Source organism: Capra hircus, chromosome 5, assembly GCF_001704415.2.
Source record: "Capra hircus breed San Clemente chromosome 5, ASM170441v1, whole genome shotgun sequence".
NCBI lineage: Eukaryota > Metazoa > Chordata > Mammalia > Artiodactyla > Bovidae > Capra > Capra hircus.
The window spans coordinates 113,527,764-113,536,241 of record NC_030812.1 but is presented as its reverse complement, the minus strand read 5'-3'; positions in this window follow the sequence as shown (position 1 = coordinate 113,536,241).

Here is an 8,478-nt window from a genome sequence, read left to right as displayed (position 1 = left end):
CAGGAAGATCCCCTGGAGAAGGAAATGGCAACCCACTCCAGGATCTTTGCCAGGAGAGTTCCATGGACAGAGAGGAGCCTGGCGGGCTACATGGGGTAACACAGAGTCAGACATGACAGAGTGACTGACGCTTCCACTTGCACAGATCAGGGAACAAATGGAAATGTCGGGGCGAGGAGTGCCACCTCTCTGACCCTTTCTGACTTTCTCTGTCATGCGCTAGCCCTCGGGGGGTAATCCCCGTGCTCTGCATTAGTCTAGAAACCTTGACCTCTGACTTTCTCTGGGTCTATTCCCCAGGGAACCCCCGGCAGGAGATGGGAGGGTGGGAGGAGAGAGAGGAATTAAAATCTCAGAATCTCAGCTACATGTGCTTCCATTGGGGTTCCCAAAGGCCCCTGGCTGCCACCACCACAGGTCTCTCCAATGTGTTCCTTAAAAAGATTTTTGATGAGCAATGCCTCCAGCCTGGCCCCTCCTTCTCTTTGGCACAGAAGGTGCTGGGACACCAGACCACCTCCAGCCTCTCTCAGGAGTTGCTCCTCTTCCCATCCTGAGAGCAGAGCCCACACCGTGCCCCTGGCCAGGCCCTTAAAAGACACTCAGCCTGAGGAGGACTGGGAAGGGTGGAGACATGGAGGCAGGTGTGAGAGAAAAAGACACAAAGGAATAAATGTGTGAACAAGAGACATAGTCATTCATTCATCTGACTTAATGAGTTACAGGCTCTGGGGACGCAGCTGTGAACAAAACTTATATTCTGGTTGGGGTACAAGAACAGATGCTAAACAGGAAACAGGAAAAGGTGAAAATAAGATCATCTCCAGGAATGGCAGTTCTGTGGGGAGACAGGAGGGTGAGACTGATGGAGCTGGGGAGCAACCTGGGACCAGGTGGTCCTGGAGGGCCTCTCTGGGGAGGTGGCACGGGAGGGGAAGTCTGAGATGAGACGTGAGAGCCGGCGAAGAGTTTTGCAAGCAGGGGGAACAGCACACGCAAAGGGGGACCAGCGCTTGCAAAGGCCTTGAGTTGAGAATGAAGAGGGGGTGATGGAGAGCACTGTGGGCAGCGAGGTGGTTGTGGGGTGGGCGGAGGTTGGGGCGTGGAGGGCACTGTTTGGATTGCACAGTCATTGGGGGGCAGTAAGAGCAGAGAAGCAAAAGGCGACTGAAGGGTGAGTAGAATCCAGGAGGATCTGGGCATGAGGGTGGGATAGAAAGGTGAGTGGCTCTCCAGCTCCCAGTCCTGCCTTTCTGAGCGCCAACCATCTGCTGAATGTGAACTGAGCCCGAGGCTCAGGGAGCTCGCATTCCTCTATTGCTATTTCTGCAAAGGTAATAGGGAGTCTGACCCTCACGAGTGCCCACCACTTACAGTGTTCAAAGCCAGTTATCTCAGTTAATTCTCACAGCAACTCTGGGAGGTGAGCATTATTCTGCCCCATTTTATGGGCGAGGAAACCAAAGCGCAGAGTGTGTTGGGGTAAGTGGTAAAGCTGTAAATGCCCAAGTGTGTGCTCCAGGCAGCAGAAGGATCTCTGGAAAAATCACAGCTTCATTGTGTACCTGCTGTGCAATGCTGAGCAAGGTCTTTCCTCGATCAGTTCCTCGTTTCCTTGCCTTTAAAATGACCAGTCGGTTTCTAAAGGGCCTCCAGCTCCCACAACAGAGACAATTAACACCACCGTGCTCAGAGGGAGGAGAGATGATTCCAGGAGGGGATTGGCCACAGAGGGCTAGGTGTTTAAACTGGGTCTTTATGGAAGCCTAGGTTCTAGGTTGGCAGAAAGTCACTCCAGGAGTGTGGCTGCAGGTGTGAAGACAGGTTTGGGGTGCCCCCTGGTAAGTTACAGAAACAAGGAGTCTGGCTCAGATAATGTGAAGCACCTGATCCCACAGCAAACCATTGACGGAGTTAGCATTCAAGACTAGGTCAGGGGACTTCCCACACTCTAGCCCAGTGGCTAAGACTCCAGGTTCCAATGCAGGGGGCCTGGGTTCAATCCCTGGTCAGGGAACTGGGTCCCACATGCTGCAGTTAAGACCCAGGGGAGCCAAATAAATAAATAAAAATATTAGCAGTAAATAATCTAAAATAAATAGGATCATTAAAAAAAGACTAGCTCAGGCTGTGGCTCCATCCTGTCTGCCCGCTAGAATGCTGGGTATAAATATTGAAGCCCAGACTTTCTTCAGAAATTCTGGTATTGAATTGGACCTGTCTAGGCAGGAATGTGATTGAAGCCTGTAGTTCCTGGGCGCTACTGTCCTCAGGGGCACTCTGTGGGTGTGACCATCCGCCGGAGCCAGCACCCTGGGCTCAGACTTTCTTAAGGTCATCTGTGGCAACAGGCTGGCATGTGCCTATCTGTGTCTGGCATCATGGGATGCTATTGGGTGACCTCTGCCCCAGCACTAAATCTTGGCTTCGTTAGATATCCTCAGATACCTCAACCCCTCTGAACTTAGCATCCCACCCACAAGTCTGAAACTGTACACTAACTGGATATTTGGTGATGTTAAGGAGTAATCATTACTTTTTAGTTGTGTTAATGTATTGGGAATATGGTTTCAAAGAGTTCTTATCTCTTAGAGATCTATGTTTAAGTAATGGCATAACACATGAGTTGCTTCAAAATAATCTGAGTGGGGAGGAGTGGGTGAGAGTTGATGAAACCTCAGTTGGTAACAGTTGACAGTGGGTGATGGATACATAGAAATTCATTCTATTCTTTTTATTTTTGCACATGTTTGACATATCTTGCGTATGTTTGCATGCTGCTGCTGCTGCTGCTGCTGCTGCTGCTAAGTCGCTTCAGTCGTGTCCGACTCTGTGCAACCCCGTAGACGGAAGCCCACCAGGCTCCCCCGTCCCTGGGATTCTCAAGGCAAGAACACTGGAGTGGGTTGTCATTTCCTTCTCCAATGCATGAAAGTGAAAAGTGAAAGTGAAGTCGCTCAGTCGTGTCCGACTCTTAGCGACCACATGGACTGCAGCCTACCATGCCCCTCCGTCCATGGGATTTTCCAGGCAAGAGTACTGGAGTGGGGTGCCATTGCCTTCTCCTATGTTTGCATATTTCCCTAATAAAAGACAGCATAATCTTAAAGACTTGATAGTCCGAGCAAATAGGAAAATATGCATCAAGACAGAACATAAAACAAAGCAAAACCGGAGCCACTGGATGTCGTGTCTACCCAGAGTCCCGCCTTGGGCGATCATGAGGATTCGGTGAGCTGTGCGCTTTCAGCACCGCGGACAGCGACAGGCGGCCGCTCCGCAGTCTCTATGCAGCCTTGAGTATCTCACAGGGCAGAGAACTTCGGATCTAGGTTACTTAGAAAGAGTCTCTTCAGGACAAAAGACTATCCAGCCTCTTACCAATCCCCAGAGAAGAGGCGCTCACTACCCATGGGGAAGACCAGGACTTGGTGGACAGTTTCGGCTCATAAGAATCTTCTGTTTCCTGCTCTTTAGAGATACCTTTGTCAAAAATGAATCAATCATATATGTGTGTCTGTTTCTAGACTCCCTGTCCTGTTCCATTTACCTATATATCTATGCTTATGCAAATCCCACACTTTTGATTTCTAGATTTAAGGTAAATAGATTTATAGTAAGTCTTGAAATCAAGTAGTGTGAGCATTCCAGCTCTGCTATTCTTTTTCAAAATAGTTTTAACTAGTCTAGTGGCCTTGCTTTTTTATATAGGTTTTAGAACTGGCTTGTTAATTTCTACAAAACAGTCCATTGACACTTCTCTTGGGATTGCATAGACTCTACAGATGAATTTTGAAATATTTGAAATATTTTGAAATAATTGTATCTTAACAATGTTGAGTCTTCTAATTGATGACCAGGATATACGTCACCATTTCTTTAAATTTTACAGATTTATCTCATCAATGTTTTGTAGCTTTTGTTAAATGAATCTTGCATATGTTTTCTTAGATTTATTCAGAAGCATTTAATGCTTTTTGATGATATTGCAAACAATATTTTTAAAATTTCAACTTTCAATAGTTTACTGCTGGTATTTGATTTTTGTTTGCTGGTCCTGTGTCTTGTGAGCTTGCTAAACTCATTTCGGAGAAGGCAATGGCACCCCACTCCAGTACTGTTGCCTGGAAAATCCCATGGATGGAGGAGCCTGGTAGGCTGCAGTCCATGGGGTCACTAAGAGTTGGACACGACTGAGCAACTTCACTTTCACTTTTCACTTTCATGCATTGGAGAAGGAAATGGCAACCCACTCCAGTGTTCTTGCCTGGAGAATCCCGGGGACGGGGGAGCCTGGTGGGCTGCCGTCTGTGGGGTCGCACAGAGTCAGACACGACTGAAGTGACTTAGCAGCAAACTCATTTATTCAGTCTAGCAGCTTTTTTGGTAGGGTCCTCAGGCTCTTCTATATTAACAGATAAAATTAAGTCAAAAGAAAAGTTTCAAGAAGTAATACAACTGTGGTAGGCAAGAATAACACCTCCCCACCCCCTCAAAAGATGTCCATGTCTTCCCAGAACCTGTGACTATGTTATATGTCAAAAGTAATTAAGGTTGCAGATGGAATTCAGCTTGCTAATCTGCTGACCTTTAAATAGATTACCCTGGATTATTTATTGAGAAGATCTACTATAATCATAAGGGATCTTAAAAGTGGAAGAGGGAGATAGAGGAAGAGTCAATATCAGAGTAAAATCATGTGAGAAACGGTGAACCGGCATTGTTAACTTTGAAGAGGGAGGAAGGGACCCTGAGCCCAGGAGTGCGGGTGGCCTCTAGTGGCTGGAAAGGGCAAGAAAACTGGCTTCAGCCTTAACCTCCAGAAAGGAATGGAGTTTTGCCAACACCTTCATTTTAGCTCAGTGACACGCACATTAGACGTGTGACCTACAGAACTGTAAGATAATAAATATGTGTCGTTTTAAAGCCACTGAGTTTGTGGTAATTCACTATAGCAGTGATAGAAAAAGAAGACAGCAATGAATATATATATCACCTACATTCACCAATTGTAGCATTTGCCACATTTTCCTCTTTCAATGCATGTACACATTAGTGTTATAGTTGTGTTTCGTAGAACTATTTGAAAATACGTTGCAGACAGAATTCTACATTCCCAAATACTTCAGCATCTCCCCACTAAGAAAGGAAAAAAAAAAAAACATTCTCTTACATATCCACAGTACAGTTTTAAAGTTCATGAAATTTAAAATTAATACAATGTTGCTGATGTTTAGTCACCAGGTCATGTTTGACTTTTTTGTGATACCATAAACTGTAACCTGCCAGGCTCCTCTGTCCATGGGATTTCCTAGACAAGAATACTGGAGTGGGTTGCCATTTCCTTCTCCAGAGCATCTTCCCAACCCAGGGATCAAATTCACGTCTCCTGCACTGCAGGTGAGGGCTTCCCCGGTGGCTCAGTGGTAAAGAATCCACCTTTGATGCAAGGGACGTCAGTTCGATCCCAGGGTCAGGAGATCCCCTGGAGGAGGGCATGGCAACCTACTCCAGTATTCTTGTCTGGAGAATCCCATGGACAGAGGATCCTGGTGGGTTACAGTCTGTGGGGTGGCACAGAGTCGGACAGGACTAAAGTGACTGAGTATGCACACACACACTGCTGGTGGATTCTTTACTGCTGAGCCACCAGGAAATTCTGTCACTATTATATTACAATAATACAATATTACCAGCTTATAAAGAGTCCATAGTCATATGTTGCAAATTGCCCCAAGAATGTCCTTTTCAATTATCTTTAGTCCTTTTATCTAGAACTAGTTCTTTCAACTTTTCTTTTTCGTCTTTCATGACATTGACATTTTTGAAGAGTACAGGTCAGTTGTTACACAGACTGTTCCTTTCCTTTGGTTTTGTATTCTGTCCTCATTTATTAGATCCAGGATATGAATTTTTGGTGGGAAAACCATGTAAGTGATTTGGGATCTTTAATGTGGTATGGAGTCTGCATCTAAATTTATATCCACATCTGTATTCATCTGTATTTATGCTTATATCATCATGTGACCATCACTAAAAGGAAGACATTAATAGAATGTTTCCAATACTCTGCTGCTGCTGCTGCTAAGTCACTTCAGTTGTGTCCGACTCTGTGTGACCCCATAGATGGCAGCCCACCAGGCTCCCCCGTCCCTGGGATTCTCCAGGCAAGAACACTGGAGTGGGTTGCCATTTCCTTCTCCAATGCTTGAAAGTGAAAAGTGAAAGGGAAGTCTCTCAGTAGTGTCTGACTCTTCTCGACCCCATGGACAGCAGCCTACCAGGCTCCTCTGTCCATGGGATTTTCCAAGCAGGAGTACTGGAGTGGGGTACCATTGCCTCTGAGTTTTGTGTCTTTTAAACACTGTTCTGACCTCTGATCATAGATTAATTTTGTTCGTCCTTGAATTGTATATGAAGAGTCATCCAACATACGACCTTTTATGTTTAGCTTCTTTTGCTCATCATTTTGACTGTGAAACTCACCTATATTGTTGCATACACCAATCGTCCTTTTTTAAATCACTGTGTAGTAAGAATTCCATTGTATGAATATATCACAATTTATCCAGTCTAATGTTGATGGACATTTGAGTTGTTTCTAATTCTTGTCTAACAGGTACAAAGTGTTAATTTGTTCCTAATTTCAAGCTAGCTCCTGTGATCTTTTGACCTAGCCCCATCATTTTTAATGGTTTCTTCTTCTGCCCCAAAGATATTTTAGGCTCATCTTGTACTTTCTTTGCCCAGCCCTGGAAGTGGCCTTTTCTCTGAGAAACTCTGGTTCCTTTTGGTGGGGAAGTATTTAGAAACCAAGATCTGGGCACTGGCTGTTCCTGGTTTTGCTGGAATACAGTGCTTAAAGGCCTTTTCAGCAAAGATAAGGAATAGATTTTAAAAATAAATAATAAATTCATGAAATTCCTTAGATTCTAATCTAAAAGGACAGGGTTCCTCCTTGCTCTTCCATAGTGAGATCTTCATCTGAAACACCAGCTCGTTTATTTGCTCAGTTCCTCCAGCCTTTGGCTACCTGTCTTTGTGCCATTACCTAATTGTTCTTAATGATGTTTTGGTATTTGGAATCTTCTCTTGCAGTTTTGTGAAGACATCCTCAAGCCCCCTGAATCAGAGTTAATGCTCTCTTTGCACTTTTCATCCACTGTGTACACATGGCCAATGTCCCCCTTGCCAGACTGTGAGTGTCTCAATCCTGGGGAAGAAGCAGAGAGAGAAGGTAGGTCCTATCTCCCTGCATTGCTCTGGATTCTTTTTTAAATTAATTAATTAATTAATTTGGCTATGCTGGGTCTTAGTTGTAGCTTGCGGGATCTTGGATCTTTGTGTGGCATGTGGGATCTAGTTCCCTGGCCAAGGATTGAACCTGGGTCTCCTGCATTGAGTGCAGAGTCTCAGCCACTGGACCACCAGGGAAGTCCCACAGCTCTGAACTCTTGCTGGTGTGATTATCTCTGTCCTCTCAACTACAGTACCTAGAAGTAGAGAGTACCATTCTCTTTTCACAGTCAGGGACACTGAACCTGTGCAATACCACTGTTTCTTTAAAAAAAAGTCACGAATGAACATGACTTAATTAACAAATATTTTATTGCTAAAAATTGCTAATCATCATTTGACAATGCAAGATTGTCACAAATGTTCTATTTGTAAACAGCACAGCATCTGCAAAGCACAATAAAATGAGCTTTGCCTGTGTGTGTTTCTTGAGTGAATGGATGAGGGGTTGTACTAAAACCTCTATAGAATTCAGTTGTTCTCGAATTGTAGTCTGCCTAAGAAGTACGTTTTAAACAGACTTGTGAAACACTGCACCAAAGGTCCTGGGTATCATGAGTTCTGGAGTGGGCCCTGGAAATCTTCAATTAACAGATTTAACCCTTTGCTGCTCTCAGGATATTGCAAGCGTGTGATTCACAGGTCTTATTGTGATCTGAAATTGTCTTGGTTATTCACAAATATAAGCTCCAAGGGGGCTGGGCTCTTGCCAGTATCACTGGTCTGGACCCTCAACCCGTGGCGGGTACAGATCAGAGGCTCCCTAAATATTTGTTGAATGAATGATGAATGAATCTTTTGGGTCACTGCTAGTTGCAGTGTTTGTTGAGTTTGTGTTGAAGCTTTGCTGAAGGACGGAATCGTTGGAATCCCTGGGTTGGTTAACATATGCGTGATGAAGGTGATGCAGACTGCCAGCCAGGAGGAGGGCGGGGGAGGGGTCTTGGACCGCCCTCAGGGAGGGTGGGCCAGGGGTGGCCGGGGCGGGGCTCGGGCCATGACGTCATGCCCGCATTCACGCCGGCGTCGTGACGTCACGACACGGAGCGGGGGGGGGGGCAGCCCGCCGCGCCGGCTGGGGCGGGGCGCGGGCCGGGCGGCGCCGTGACGTCACGCCTGCGGAGGAGCGCCGTGACGTCACGCCTGCGGAGGAGCGCCGCGCGGCGGCTGCGGGGCGGCAGG